The sequence below is a fragment of the Rutidosis leptorrhynchoides genome, chromosome 4 (genome assembly GCF_046630445.1).
Source record: "Rutidosis leptorrhynchoides isolate AG116_Rl617_1_P2 chromosome 4, CSIRO_AGI_Rlap_v1, whole genome shotgun sequence".
Lineage (NCBI taxonomy): Eukaryota > Viridiplantae > Streptophyta > Magnoliopsida > Asterales > Asteraceae > Rutidosis > Rutidosis leptorrhynchoides.
In genome coordinates, this window is record NC_092336.1 from 21,648,829 (window position 1) to 21,667,115 (window position 18,287).

The window sequence follows — 18,287 nt, forward strand, 5'->3', positions numbered from 1 at the left end:
TATAAATTTCAAAGTACTAAAGTATCCTGTACTTTGGATGGGGTTTGTTAGATCCAATAGATCTATCTTTAGGATTCGCGTCAATTAGGGTGTCTGTTCCCTAATTCTTAGATTACCAAACTTAATAAAAAGGGGCATATTCGATTTCGATAATTCAACCATAGAATGTAGTTTCACGTACTTGTGTCTATTTTGTAAATCATTTATAAAACCTGCATGTATTCTCATCCCAAAAATATTAGATTTTAAAAGTGGGACTATAACTCACTTTCACAGATTTTTACTTCGTCGGGAAGTAAGACTTGGCCACTGGTTGATTCACGAACCTATAACAATATATACATATATATCAAAGTATGTTCAAAATATATTTACAACACTTTTAATATATTTTGATGTTTTAAGTTTATTAAGTCAGCTGTCCTCGTTAGTAACCTACAACTAGTTGTCCACCGTTAGATGTACATAAATAAATTGATAAATATTATCTTGAATCAATCCACGACCCAGTGTATACGTATCTCAGTATTGATCACAACTCAAACTATATATATTTTGGAATCAACCTCAACCCTGTATAGCTAACTCCAACATTCACATATAGAGTGTCTATGGTTGTTCCGAAATATATATAGATGTGTCGACATGATAGGTCGTAACATTGTATACGTGTCTATGGTATCTCAAGATTACATAATATACAATACAAGTTGATTAAGTTATGGTTGGAATAGATTTGTTACCAATTTTCACGTAGCTAAAATGAGAAAAATTATCCAATCTTGTTTTACCCATAACTTCTTCATTTTAAATCCGTTTTGAGTGAATCAAATTGCTATGGTTTCATATTGAACTCTATTTTATGAATCTAAACAGAAAAAGTATAGGTTTATAGTCTGAAAAATAAGTTACAAGTCGTTTTTGTAAAGGTAGTCATTTCAGTCGAAAGAACGACGTCTAGATGACCATTTTAGAAAACATACTTCCACTTTGAGTTTAACCATAATTTTTGGATATTGTTTCATGTTCATAATAAAAATCATTTTTCCAGAATAACAACTTTTAAATCAAAGTTTATCATAGTTTTTAATTAACTAACCCAAAACAGCCCGTGGTGTTACTACGACGGCGTAAATCCGATTTTACGGTGTTTTTCGTGTTTCCAGGTTTTAAATCATTAAGTTAGTATATCATATAGATATAGAACATGTATTTAGTTGATTTTAAAAGTCAAGTTAGAAGGATTAACTTTTATTTGCGAACAAGTTTAGAATTAACTAAACTATGTTCTAGTGATTACAAGTTTAAACCTTCGAAGAAGATAGCTTTATATGTATGAATCGAATGATGTTATGAACATCATTACTACCTCAAGTTCCTTGGATAAACCTACTAGAAATGAGAAAAATAGATCTAGCTTCAAAGGATCCTTGGATGGCATGAAAGTTCTTGAAGCAGAATCATGACACGAAAACAATTTCAAGTAAGATTTCCACTCGAAATAAGATTGTTATATTTATAGAAATTGAATTAAAGTTTGAATATGATTATTACCTTGTATTAAAAAGATAACCTACTGTAAGTAACAAAGGTTTCTTGATCTTGGATGATTATTTGGAATGGATTTAGAAAACTTGGAAGTAAACTTGCAATCTTGGAAGTATTCTTGATTTTATGAAACTAGAACTTTTGGAATTTATGAAGAACACTTGGAACTTGAAGATAGAACTTGAGAGAGATCAATTAGATGAAGAAAATTGAAGAATGAAAGTGTTTGTAGGTGTTTTTGGTCGTTGGTGTATGGATTAGATATAAAGGATATGTAATTTTGTTTTCATGTAAATAAGTCATGAATGATTACTCATATTTTTGTAATTTTATGAGATATTTCATGCTAGTTGCCAAATGATGGCTCCCACATGTGTTAGGTGACTCACATGGGCTGCTAAGAGCTGATCATTGGAGTGTATATACCAATAGTACATACATCTAAAAGCTGTGTATTGTACGAGTACGAATACGGGTGCATACGAGTAGAATTGTTGATGAAACTGAACGAGGATGTAATTGTATCAATATCTTAATATGATTCATATGTACCTAGTAAGACGTTGTTATAACGATAATCGTTATATATATCGTTTTCGAGTTTCTTAAATTAATAGTCTCATTTTTATGTATATAACTCATTGTTAAAATACCTAATGAGATACATACTTATAATAAAATCATGTTAACTATATATATAACCATATATATGTCATCGTATAGTTTTTACAAGTTTTAACGTTCGTGAATCACCGATCAACTTGGGTGGTCAATTGCCTATATGAAACCTATTTCAATTAATCAAGTCTTAACAAGTTTGATTGCTTAACATGTTGGAAACACTTAATCATGTAAATAAAAATTTCATTTAATATATATATAAACATGGAAAAGTTCGGGTCACTACAGTATGTGTGTATGTATTTATATATATAGAGTGTGACAACCCGAAAATTTTCGACCAAATTTAAACTTAATCTTTATATGATTCCAACACGATAAGCAAAGTTTGTAATGTTGAGTCTCGAAAATTTTGGAACTATGTTCATACATTCAATTACCCTTTTGACTATGCTCGACGATTCACGAACGAATATATAAATGGATATGAATATATATATGAATATATATATATATTATAACTTGAAAACGTTAACAAAGTATTAAATGTTTAATATTTTACATTAAACGTATTTGTCTCAATATATGCTTAATATATTCATCTACGGAATTAGAAGATAATACCAACGATTAGATTAGTAGATATTTCAACAATTATAAATCCCGTAAGTATGGTGATAAGTCTTTGTTGAGAGGTTCACCTTGATTTAAGAAATCTTTCCTTTTTAACTGTATTTGATATATAAATAACTTGCAATATGTATAGAAAAAGTATTTATATATATTGTATATATATTATGGTTCGAAATTATTTTTGTAAACAATAGTAACACCCATTTATTGTTCCGTTTGATAAATAAATATTATATACTAATTAATATTTTTCTAAATGAAAATATATATTTTACAATGTGATAATGCATAGAATTGAATTAGATATAAAACATTTCGATATTATTAAATATATTTTAATAAACAACGAGGAGTTGATTTATAGAAGCAAATGACCAAATTATTCAAATGTATAAGTTATACTTTGAGTAATATAGTGTATTGATAATTTAAGATTATATTTTGATAAAGGTACATTACACGAAACGTAAAGTACCAGTTTTCTAATCGTACAAAAATGCATTCGAGAAACCGGAACTGAGACATTAGTCGAGCGTAAACGTACGAGTCATCGGACCAAAAATTAAAAGTCAACTATGCACGTAAATATAGTATAATATATAATTAATTAATATAAATTATATGTATTATATATATATATTATAAAAATATGTCGACAAACAAATCAACAAAAAAATTGTGAGCTGGATTTTGGGGCCATGCGATCGCATGAGAAATAGGCATAAAACCCATGCGATCGCATGGCAGTCAGGATTCAGAAACATTCTATAAATTGGCCAGTTTGCTCGACACTCTCACACACTTCCACACTTCTTTTTCTTTTCTCTGTAACTTATAATTTATATTATTATTATTATTATTATTATTATTATTATTATTATTATTATTATTATTATTATTATTATTATTATTATTATTATTATTATTATTATTAATATTAAGATTATTAATATTAATCTTATTATTATTTGTATTATATTATTATTAGTATTATACATAAAATACTACGATGAGATTATGGGCGAGTCATTTCAAACGGGTTTTTCGAGCGGGATAGAGCTAAGGAAACTATGGGTTATAACTATGGAGGTTATGGGTAATGCTCGTGGGTATTGTTCGCAAGTCAAACCTAGTGTTTATCATCTTCATTACGTCTACGTACTTTCCTATAATATTGGATCACAATATTGATACGTACGCATTTATATCTTATCTTTTATATATTAATAGTGTATCCATGTCTAGTGCTCGAGTATATATGTTTATGCATGCTTGTATGCTTTAATTTTGTCGTTAGATAGTTTATGATGAATCACGAATTTGATACATATATTATTGATAAAAGGTATATGATATGCATGTCTTTGGAAAGCTATCGAAAAATTAATAACTTTTCATTTAGAAATCGTGTGTTTTCGAGGAACGGATTAAAAGTTATGGTCAACTGAATTATGATTAACATTAATCGGAATTGCTTTTGAATCTGCAATTGATATTTAAACAACTTGTTTATGAGATTGATAAATTGGATTTTCATATATTACTAATCGAGTAAATGAATTTCTATATAAGGCACGTCTCGTCCTGTTGAACAATTGTCAAAGTTGACTGTCTTATCATGTTTTAAAGCTTTATAAACACTATAATCTGATTTTATAGGTATTGGGAAACTATATGAAATGTTAAAATATATTCAATTTCCATGATCATTCAAATACAATATAACTCTTGAAATAAATAATGTTTTGAGTTTGATAAACTATAAATTCGTTCAACTATCAAGACTTATACTATGTTAATATAATAAGCATGTATAGATTTAAAGATCATATTGGGTCATGTTGATTTTTGAGATGACATTTATTAACTTTTGCATGTCAGTCTCGAGCATTAGGATTGTGATACACTATGACCAAACCTAACTTATTAGACATGTATTGACTAACATATGTTCTCTAGGTTGAGATCTACGATTAATTTGCATTCTAAGTTTCGGTCACATTTCGATGAATGACCTCGTGTGTTGCTAAGGTGAGTTTCATTTGCTCCATTTTTAATTGCTTTTGCAATCTATATTTTTGGGCTGAGAATACATGCACTTTATTTTAAGCGCAATGGACACAAGTACATACTAAATTCTACACTGAGTTAAACTGAAAATCCCTTAGCTTTGGTAACTAGTAGCTACCAGTACATAGGATATGGACTGGTGGGCGTGAATAATTGTACATGGATCCATAAGTCTTGACATCTACGTCTGTTCCAGGTATAGAAACCCTAGCCTGAACTATAAAACAGACGTATGCTATTTGAGATTAGTACACGTTGGTTTGCGTGTATTGTACATGTTGGTTGCATGTATGTTAAAACAGGGGTACTTATTATAACGTTAAAGTTTAGTTACCAGGGTACTCAATCTTGTAGAATAATTTGATAAACGTTTCGGATGAAACAACTGGATTCTTGTGATCCACCTTTATATACAGATTATGCACAACAATAAAACTATGAACTCACCAACCTTTGTGTTGACACTTTTAAGCATGTTTATTCTCAGGTTTCTAGAAGTCTTTCGCTGTTTGCTTATATGTGATACAAGCTATGTGCACGGAGTCATACAAGCTTTATTCGAGAAAATGTTGCATTCACAAAATCATCACCATGTATCTTATTTCGACTGCATTATCAATGGATGTAGTATTGTAAACTATTAATTACGGTGATTGTCTATATGTGGAAATCATCAAACGTCAAAAACCTTGGAATTTAATATTCAATTATGGTGTGCCTTTTCAAAAGAATACAATATTTACAAAACGTATCATATAGATGTCAAAACCTCACTATGAAATCAATGAGTGATGTATTCGTCCAAGTGGTTTTGGAAAGATCATCACAGTTGGTATCAGAGCTTGAGGTCATAGGGAACCAGAATTTGCATTAATGTATTTAGATGGTAATTGTTAGAATGCATTAATGAGTCCGGACTATGACCGTATCTGTTTTTACCGAGTTTTGCTTATCATTTCTTGTCAGAAATTACATGCTTATCTAGACATGTTTTCCTGCATTTATTGCATAGATAGTGTATGGAAAAATTTTGTATCTTAAGCATATCTATTACAGTAAACTCTGTCTTACACTTTTCGAAAATTTCTCCGTAACTTATGGGATTTTGGTATTATATATACATATGTAAATTATGTATCAGAGAATACCAAACTAAATCCTATAATCTATCTCAAAACAAAATCAATTCCCTGATTATACAAGATGGATCACGTATCTAGTTCAAATTCCTTAAACTCCGACAGCTATTCCGATATGGATATTCACCTGAACTCCGAAGACAGTGTAACCGGAATGGATCAACCAATTAGCCATCATCTATTCTGGATGAATTGGGGATGGGTTCGTAGTCTACTTAATCATTGGAGATAAGAAGAAGGCGATTCCTTCCATCCACCACATTGCCCTCTTGGCGAAGAACCTGAAGCACTTACCGGCGAACCTGTTCGTAATACCATTTTCTCTCTCATTTCCAGAGTATCTCGTCATGATTATATACTATCTCACATTCAAGATCACATTCACCCACTCGTCCGAACCGACAATCATCCCGGTGTAATAGAAGAAGTCAACGAGCTTCGTGCTCGGGTAGTGGTTTTGGAGAATATGGTGCAAAGGTTACAAGCACCAGCAGTAGCACCGGCAGCAACAGTACCACCATCAGCAACACCAACAGTACCATCACCACCACCAACAACAACATCCGCATCCCACTCCTCAACATCACAATCTGTACCTCGAGTATCAACGTCATACGCACCATAGATACCAAGGAATACAAAAAACAAACGATGAAGTATAGATTCATAATTTCATTGAAGAAATATTCTACGGCGATTATGTAATATCTAAAGTTTTAGAGATTATATATTCTAGTCCTAATCAAAAACCAGATGAGATTAATATTATTAAATCCATGATTACATCTAAAGAAAATATATATGTAGGTATATTTTCATAAAGATTGTAATTAAAAATTCTTTTATACAAACTGTTAATGGGAGAATATTTTAACGGGTAGGTAATACCCGAAAGATATACATAAATTCACAATTAATATGTTACATTCTTCAATTATGATTCAACAAATCATCAACTATACTCACTACTTTCACAACGAGATATATTCATTCATAGAAATCAAAACAACCATACTCATTCAAATTCAATTACATATTCTGATTTTAACATATCAGAATCCAAGGCGAGATATAACCGATATCATCACTCTTAGATTTCTACATCTTTCAAAGCTATATTTTGATTTCAAAACTATGCTAGAACATCATATGTATATTAACGATTACGACCGGTGTTCAAACCCTTCGAAATTCCTGAAGACACTTCAAATAATGAACAATCGAGATGATGATCCAACCACATGTTACGTACAGTTATGTACCTAAAAAACTCTTGAAACCAAAGTCATAGTTTAACACGTATCCGTGTTAGACCCTTTGGCATTTATTAGCTAAAATAACTTTGCAATCCCTTTACAAAGTAGTCATTTTGTCACAGCTCCAGCAAGTCAACTTCGATTCTTCAGTCGAAACAGCCTTATTATAACCTTGATATATATGTTGCCCCTTTCGCCATCGTTACCGGGGAACCGTTTATGTTCCATCACAAATAAACTTACCAACAACTTCACTGATCTTTGACTTTCCGAAAAATCATTATATTTATCGAAACCTTATCATTTACTCATCTGCATCTTATAACAAGAATTGTCTTGCCAATTACTGGGAATCAGCAATCAGTATTTTGAAATCTCGCAGCATGTCTACTCCAACAGTTATATGTGTACATATAACATCTATCTCCTATACTTACGTACTTTGAATGTGAAGTTTCTGAAAAACACCCTAAACTGCGAACTAGTTCTCAAAATTTTGAAAGATGCTGATGAAGCAACAAAAACTGTAAACAACCTTAACAGTAAAAAGTTTGATGATAAAGAATAGTGTGTTGGCAAAGCTCAGAAAAAGAGAAGGTATAGAACTGGAAAACAAATTGAGCAAAGTATGAAGGAGGCTGTGGACAAATCACAAAGACTAAACCTGCCTTCAAAGAATCCAAATGATTCAGTATCTGCTAAAGTCATTAACGAATACCTTGCTCCTGACTCTAAACCCTTGCGAACAATATTCTTCATCATCCTCTGATATTAGAAATTTTAAGATATTATCGTATCTTTCATTATAAATATCCTCCATATTTCTGAAGATATTTCCATAATTATTCTTATCTGAAATAATTTATCTCTTTGCACCATCTGTATTATATCATAAAAGAAACTATTTTAGTTTCTAAATTCTGAAACCTTCAAGTTTAAAATATGAATGTTTTTGAATTAGTGTTGGGAATTGAAGCATGAGTTAGTATAATATAATGACACTTGATCAACGTGATTATATTACAGTAAGTCATGCTGAGTTTCTAAATGGGACATGATGATTCACAGAACATACCGTCATCATGTGGCATGTTACACGACTCTGGTATTCTATTTAACCTCTAAGAATATCAAGAAAATATTTTCTTGATGATTCGGTCTTTTCTTGATATTCTGGTAATTTGACAAATCAAAATCATGCCATTACAATTTTCTTCTTAGAACATTAACTATGTTTATTTCAAAATCCATACCTACGAATTCTGGACCATTATTTGCTTGACTTGAAGTCGGGAAGAGAAGACAAAAGTATGGAACTCTTGGATATAAAAGAAAGTATAAAGCTCGACAACAACACATAAATTACAAACCGTGCATATCAATACGTATTGCCACGTAAAGGCATGGGAGAATTAAAATTACTATAACCCCAAGGTAATAATAAAAATAAATAAAATCCTCCGGTGGTCGATGAAAGAGAAGAATGACAGATATGAAAGTTAGGAGTATTTCAAGGATCAGAACTGGATGTAGCATATTGACGAATGATTCAAAGTATGAATTAAAGGAGAAAGAATAGAGGGTGTGAGTTATGGAAATAAGAAAACAAAGAGAATAGATTTATAGTGACATATCCGACAGAGCAATCAAAACAGGTTATCGCATTTAATCAAAGAAGATCCTAATTTCCTTAATTATCGAAGAATCAAATCTTATTACGAAAATTTTCTCTAAATCCCTTAAAATCTGGAAATCAATCCTATCTACGTCAAAAGAAATGATGAATATACATTTATTCATTTCACTCTTTTGTGATAGCTTCACTCGTACTCTTCACAAAATCAAATTATTTGTCTATATTACTCGATGATGATAAAACTCTAATTTTCAGCTCGTATGCGTCATGAAAACATACTTATTGTCAGCCATGACCATCCCAATCAAATTTTGGGACGAAATTTCTTTAACGGGTAGGTACTGTGACAACCCGGAAATTTTCGACCAAATTTAAACTTAATCTTTATATGATTCCAACACGATAAGCAAAGTTTGTAATGTTGAGTCTCGAAAATTTTGGAACTATGTTCATACATTCAATTACCCTTTTGACTATGCTCGACGATTCACGAACGAATATATAAATGGATATGAATATATATGTATATATATATATATATTATAACTTGAAAACGTTAACAAAGTATTAAATGTACAATATTTTACATTAAGTGTATTTGTCTCAATATATGCTTAATATATTGATCTACGGAATTAGAAGATAATACCAACGATTGGATTAGTAGATATTTCAACAATTATAAATCCCGTAAGTATGGTGATAAGTCTTTGTTGAGAGGTTCACCTTGATTTAAGAAATCTTTCCTTTTTAACTGTATTTGATATATAAATAACTTGCAACGTGTATAGAAAAAGTATTTATATATATTGTATATATATATATATATTATGGTTCGAAATTATTTTTGTAAACAATAGTAACACCCATTTATTGTTCCGTTTGATAAATAAATATTATATACAAATTTATATTTTTCTAAATGAAAATATATATTTTACAATGTGATAATGCATAGAATTGAATTAGATATAAAATGTTTTGATATTATTAAATATATTTTAATAAACAACGAGGAGTTGATTTATAGAAGCAAATGACCAAATTACTCAAATGTATAAGTTATACTTTGAGTAATATAGAGTATTGATAATTTAAGATTATATTTTGATAAAGGTACATTACACGAAACGTAAAGTACCAGTTTTCTAATCGTACGAAAATGCATTCGAGAAACCGGAACTGAGACATTAGTTGAGCGTAAACGTACGAGTCATCGGACCAAAAATTAAAAGTCAACTATGCACGTGAATATAATATATAATTAATTAATATAAATTATATAAATTATATATATATATATTATAAAAATATGTCGACAAACAAAACAACAAAAAAATTATGAGCTGGATTTTGGGGCCATACGATCGCATGAGAAATAGGCATAAAACCCATGCGATCGCATGGTAGTCAGGATTCAGAAACATTCTATAAATTAGCCAGTTTGTTCGACACTCTCACACACTTCCACACTTCTTTTTCTTTTCTCTGTAACTTATAATTTATATTATTATTATTATTATTATTATTTTTATTATTATTATTATTATTATTATTATTATTATTATTATTATTATTATTATTATTATTATTATTATTATTATTGTTATTGTTATTATTATTATTATTATTATTATTATTATTATTATTATAATGATTATTATTATTATTATTAAGATTATTAATATTAATCTTATTATTATTTATATTATATTATTATTAGTATTATACATAAAATACTACGATGAGATTTTGGGCGAGTCATTTCAAACGGGTTTTTCGAGCGGGATAAAGCTAAGGAAACTATGGGTTATAACTATGGAGGTTATGGGTAATGCTCGTGGTTATTGTTCGCAAGTCAAACCTAGTTTTTATCATCTCCGTTGCGTCTACGTACTTTCCTATAATATTGGATCACAATATTGATACGTAAGCATTTATATCTTATCTTTTATATATTAATAGTGTATCCATGTCTAGTGCTCGAGTATATATGTTTATGCATGCTTGTATGCTTTAATTTTGTCGTTAGATAGTTTATGATGAATCACGAATTTGATACATATATTATTGATAAAAGGTATATGATATGCATGTCTTTGGAAATCTGTCAAAAAATTAATAACTTTTCATTTAGAAATCGTGTGTTTTCGAGGAACGGATTAAAAGTTATGGTCAACTGAATTATGATTAACATTAATCGGAATTGCTTTTGAATCTGCAATTGATATTTAAACAACTTGTTTATGAGATTGATAAATTGGATTTTCATATATTACTAATCGAGTAAATGAATTTCTATATAAGGCACGTCTCGTCCTGTTGAACAATTGTCAAAGTTGACTGTCTTATCATGTTTTAAAGCTTTATAAACACTATAATCTGATTTTACAGGTATTGAGAAACTATATGAAATGTTAAAATATATTCAATTGCCATGATCATTCAAATACAATATAACTCTTGAAATAAATAATGTTTTGAGTTTGATAAACTACAAATTTGTTCAACTATCAAGACTTATACTATGTTAATATAATAAGCATGTATAGATTTAAAGATCATATTGGGTCAGGTTGATTTTTGAGATGACTTTTGTTAACTTTTGCATGTCGGTCTCGAGCATTAGGATTGTGATACACTATGACCAAACCTAACTTATTAGACATGTATTGACCAACATATGTTCTCTAGGTTGAGATCTACGATTAATTTGCATTCTAAGTTTCGATCACATTTCGATGAATGACCTTGTGTGCTGCTAAGGTGAGTTTCATTTGCTCCCCTTTTAATTGCTTTTGCAATCTATATTTTTGGGCTGAGAATACTTGCACTTTATTTTAAGCGCAATGGACACAAGTACATACTAAATTCTACACTGAGTTAAACCGAAAATCCCTTAGCTTTGGTAACTAGTAGCTACCAGTACATAGGATATGGACTAGTGGGTGCGAATAATTGTATATGGATCCATAGGGCTTGACATCCCCGTCTGTTCCAGGTATAGAAACCCTAGCCTGAACTATAAAATAGATGCATGCTATTTGAGATTAGTACACGTTGGTTTGCGTGTATTGTAAATGTTGGTTGCATGTATGTTAAAACAGGGGTACTTATTATAATGTTAAAGTTTAGTTACCAGGGTGCTCAATCTTGTAGAATAATTTGATAAACGTTTCGGATGAAACAACTGAAATCTTGTGATCAACCTTTATATACAGATTATGCACAACAATAAAACTATGAACTCACCAACCTTTGTGTTGACACTTTTAAGCATGTTTATTCTCAGGTTTCTAGAAGTCTTCAACAGTTTGCTTATATGTGATACAAGCTATGTGCATGGAGTCATACATGCTTTATTCGAGAAAATGTTGCATTCACAAAATCATCACCATGTATCTTATTTCGACTGCATTATCAACGGATGTAGTATTGTAAACTATTAATTACGGTGATTGTCTATATGTGGAAATTATAAACGTCAAAAACCTTGGAATTTAATATTCAATTATGGTGTGCCTTTTCAAAAGAATGCAATGTTTACAAAACGTATCATATAGAGGTCAAAACCTCACTATGAAATCAATGAGTGATGTATTCGTCCAAGTGGTTTTGGAAGGATCATCACAGTTGGTATCAGAGCTTAAGGTCATAGGGAACCAGAATTTGCATTAGTGTGTTTAGCTGGTAATTGTTAGAATGCATTAGTGAGTCTGGACTATGACCGTATCTGTTTTTACCGAGTTTTGCTTATCATTTCTTGTCAGAAATTACATACTTATCTAGACATGTTTTCCTGCATTTATTGCATAGATAGTGTAAGGAAAAATTTTGTATCTTAAGCATATCTATTACAGTAAACTCTGTCTTACACTTTCCGAAAATTTCTCCGTAACTTATGGGATTTTGGTATTATATATACATATGTAAATTATGTATCAGAGAATACCAAACTAAATCCTATAATTTATCTCAAAACAAAATCAATTCCCTGATTATACAAGATGGATCACGTATCTAGTTCAAATTCCTTAAACTCTGACAGCTATTCCGATATGGATATTCACCTGAACTCCGAAGACAGTGTAATCGAAATGGATCAACCAATTAGCCATCATCTATTCTGGATGAATTGGGGATGGGTTCGTAGTCTACTTAATCATTGGAGATAAGAAGAAGGCGATCCCTTCCATCCACCACATTGCCCTCTTGGCGAAGAACCTAAAGCACTTACCGGCGAACCTGTTCGTAATACCATTTTCTCTCTCATTTCCAGAGTATCTCGTCATGATTATATACTATCTCACATTCTAGATCTCATTCACCCGCTCATCCGAACCGACAATCATCCCGGTGTAATAGAAGAAGTCAACGAGCTTCGCGCTCGGGTAGTGGCTTTGGAGAATATGGTGCAAAGGTTACAAGCACCAGCAGCAGCACCGGCAGCAACAGTACCACCATCAGCAACACCAACAGTACCATCACCACCACCAACAACAACATCCGCATCCCACACCTCAACATCACAATCTGTACCTCGAGTATCAACGTCATACGCACCATAGATACCAAGGAATACCAACAACAAACGATGAAGTATCGATTCATAATTTCATTGAAGAAATATTCTACGACGATTATGTAATATCTAAAGTTTTAGAGATTATATATTCTAGTCCTAATCGAAAACCAGATGAGATTAATATTATTAAATCCATGATTACATCTAAAGAAAATATATATGTAGGTATATTTTCATAAAGATTGTAATTAAAAATTCTTATTGTACAAACTGTTAATGGGAGAATATTTTAACGGGTAGGTAATACCCGAAAGATATATATAAATTCACAATTAATATGTTACATTCTTCAATTCTGATTCAACAAATCATCAACTATACTCACTACTTTCACAACGAGATATATTCTTTCATAGAAATCAAAACAACCATACTCATTCAAATTCAATTACATATTCTGATTTTAACATATCAGAATCCAAGGCGAGATATAACCGATATCATCACTCTTAGATTTCTACATCTTTCAAAGCTGTATTTTGATTTCAAAAATGTGCTAGAACATCATATGTATATTAACGATTACGATCGGTGTTCAAACCCTTCGAAATTCCTGAAGACACTTCAAATAATGAACAATCGAGATGGTGATCCAACCACATGTTACCTACAGTTATGTACCTGAAAAACTCTTGAAACCAAAGTCATAGTTTAACACGTATCAGTGTTAGACCCTTTGGCATTTATTAGCTAAAATAACTTTACAATCACTTTATAAAGTAGTAAGTTTTGTCACAGCTCTAGCAAGTCAACTTCGATTCTTCAATCGAAACAGCCTTATTATAACCTTGATATATATGTTGCCCCTTTCGCCATCGTTACCGGGGAACCGTTTATGTTTCATCACAAATAAACTTACCAACAACTTCACTGATCTTTGACTTTTTGAAAAATCATTATATTTATCGAAACCCCATCATTTACTCATCTGCATCTTATAAAAAGAATTTTCTTGCCAATTACTGGGAATCAGCAATCAGTATTTTAAAATCTCGCAGCATGTCTACTCCAACAGTTATATGTGTACATATAACATCTATCTCCTATACTTACGTACTTTGAATGTGAAGTTTCTGAAAAACACCCTAAACTGCGAACTAGTTCTCGAAATTTCGAAAGATGCTGATGAAGCAACAAAAACTGTAAACAACCTTAACAGTAAAAAGTTTGATGATAAAGAATAGTGTGTTGGCAAAGCTCAGAAAAAGAGAAGGTTTGGAACTGGAAAACGAATTGAGCAAAGTATGAAGGAGGCTGTAGACAAATCAAAAAGACTAAACCTGCCTTCAAAGAATCCAAATGATTCAGTATCTGCTAAAGTCATTAACGAATACCTTGCTCCTGACTCTAAACCCTTGCGGACAATATTCTTCATCATCCTCTGATATTAGAAATTTTAAGATATTATCGTATCTTTCATTATAAATATCCTACATATTTCTGAAGATATTTCCATAATTATTCTTATCTGAAATAATTTATCTCTTTGCACCATCTGTATTATATCATAAAAGAAACTATTTTAGTTTCTAAATTCTGAAACCTTCAAGTTTAAAATATGAATGTTTTTGAAGTAGTGTTGGGAATTGAAGCATGAGTTAGTATAATATAATGACACTTGATCAACGTGATTATATTACAGTAAGTCATGCTGAGTTTCTAAATGGGACATGATAATTCACAGAACATACCGTCATCATGTGGCATATTACACGACTCTGGTATTCTAGTTAACCTCTAAGAATATCAAGAAAATATTTTCTTGATGATTCGGTCTTTTTCGGATATTCTGGTAATTTGACAAATCAAAATCATGCCATTACAATTTTCTTCTTAGATCATTAACTATGTTCATTTCAAAATCCATACCTACAAATTCTGGACCATTATTCGCTTGACTTGAAGTCGGGAAGAGGAGACAAAAGTATGGAACTCTTGGATATAAAAGAAAGTATAAAGCTCGACAACAACACATAAATTACAAACCGTGCATATCAATACGTATTGCCACGTAAAGGCACGGGAGAATTAAAATTACTATAACCCCAAGGTAATAATAAAAATAAATAAAATCCTCCGGTGGTAGATGAAAGAGAAGAATGACAGATATGAAAGTTAGGAGTATATCAAGGATCAGAACTGGATGTAGCATATTTACGAATGATTCAAAGTATGAATTAAAGGAGAAAGAATAGAGGGTGTGAGTTGTGGAAATAAGAAAATGAAGATAATGGATTTATAGTGACATATCCGACAGAGCAATCAAAACAGGTTATCGCATTTAATCAAAGAAGATCCTAATTTCCTTAATTATCGAAGAATCAAATCTTATTACGAAAATTTTCTCTAAATCCCTTGAAATCTGGAAATCAATCCTATCTACGTCAAAAGATATGACGAATATACATTTATTCATTTCACTCTTTTGTGATAGCTTCACTCGTACTCTTCACAAAATCAAATTATTTGTCTATATTACTCGATGATGATAAAACTCTAATTTTCAGCTCGTATGCGTCATGAAAACATACTTATTGTCAGCCATGACCATCCCAATCAAATTTCGGGACGAAATTTCTTTAACGGGTAGGTACTGTGACAACCCAGAAATTTTCGACCAAATTTAAACTTAAACTTTATACGATTCCGACACGATAAGCAAAGTTTGTAATGTTGAGTCTCGAAAATTTTGGAACTATGTTCGTACATTCAATTACCCTTTTGACTATGCTCGACGATTCACGAACAAATATATAAATGGATACGAATATATATATGTATATATATATTATAACTTGAAAACGTTAACAAAGTATTAAATGTATAATATTTTACATTAAACGTATTTGTCTCAATATATGCTTAATATATTCATCTACGGAATTAAAAGATAATACCAACGATTGGATTAGTAGATATTTCAACAATTATAAATCCCGTAAGTATGGTGATAAGTCTTTGTTGAGAGGTCCACCTTGATTTAAGAAATCTTTCCTTTTTAACTGTATTTGATATATAAATAACTTGCAACGTGTATAGAAAAAGTATTTATATATATTGTATATATATATATTATGGTTCGAAATTATTTTTGTAAAAAATAGTAACACCCATTTATTGTTCCGTTTGATAAATAAATATTATATACAAATTTATATTTTTCTAAATGAAAATATATATTTTACAATGTGATAATTCATAGAATTGAATTAGATATAAAACGTTTCGATATTATTAAATATATTTTAATAAACAACGAGAAGTTGATTTATAGAAGCAAATGACCAAATTACTCAAATGTATAAGTTATACTTTGAGTAATATAGTGTATTGATAATTTAAGATTATATTTTGATAAAGGTACATTACACGAAACGTAAAGTACCAGTTTTCTAATCGTACGAAAATGCATTCGAGAAACCATAATTGAGACATTAGTCAAGCGTAAACGTACGAGTCATTGGACCAAAAATTAAAAGTCAACTATGCACGTGAATATAATATAATATATAATTAATTAATATAAATTATATAAATTATATATATATATATATATATATATATATATATATATATATATATATATATATATATATATATATTATAAAAATATGTCGAAAAACAAAACAACAAAAAAATTGTGAGCTGGATTTTGGGGCCATGCGATCGCATGAGAAATAGGCATAAAACCCATGCGATCGCATGGCAGTCAGGATTCAGAAACATTCTATAAATTGGCCAGTTTGCTCGACACTCTCACACACTTCCACACTTCTTTTTCTTTTCTCTGTAACTTATAATTTATATTATTATTATTATTATTATTATTATTATTATTATTATTATTATTATTATTATTATTATTATTAATATTAAGATTATTAATATTAATCTTATTATTATTTGTATTATATTATTATTAGTATTATACATAAAATACTACGATGAGATTATGGGCGAGTCATTTCAAACGGGTTTTTCGAGCGGGATAGAGCTAAGGAAACTATGGGTTATAACTATGGAGGTTATGGGTAATGCTCGTGGGTATTGTTCGCAAGTCAAACCTAGTGTTTATCATCTCCGTTGCGTTTACGTACTTTCCTATAATATTGGATCACAATATTGATACGTAAGCATTTATATCTTATCTTTTATATATTAATAGTGTATCCATGTCTAGTGCTTGAGTATATATGTTTATGCATGCTTGTATGCTTTAATTTTGTCGTTAGATAGTTTATGATGAATCACGAATTTGATACATAGAATATTGATAAAAGGTATATGATATGCATGTCTTTGGAAAGCTGTCGAAAAATTAATAACTTTTCATTTAGAAATAATGTGTTTTCGAGGAATGGATTAAAAGTTATGGTCAACTGAATTATGATTAACATTAATCGGAATTGCTTTTGAATCTGCAATTGATATTTAAACAACTTGTTTATGAGATTGATAAATTGGATTTTCATATATTACTAATCGAGTAAATGAATTTCTATATAAGGCACGTCTCGTCCTGTTGAACAATTGTCAAAGTTGAATGTCTTATCATGTTTTAAAGCTTTATAAACACTATAATCTGATTTTACAGGTATTGGGAAACTATATGAAATGTTAAAATATATTCAATTGCCATGATCATTCAAATACAACATAACTCTTGAAATAAATAATGTTTTGAGTTTGAAAAACTATAAATTCGTTCAACTATCAAGACTTATACTATGTTAATATAATAAGCATGTATAGATAGATTTAAAGATCATATTGGGTCAGGTTGATTTTTGAGATGACTT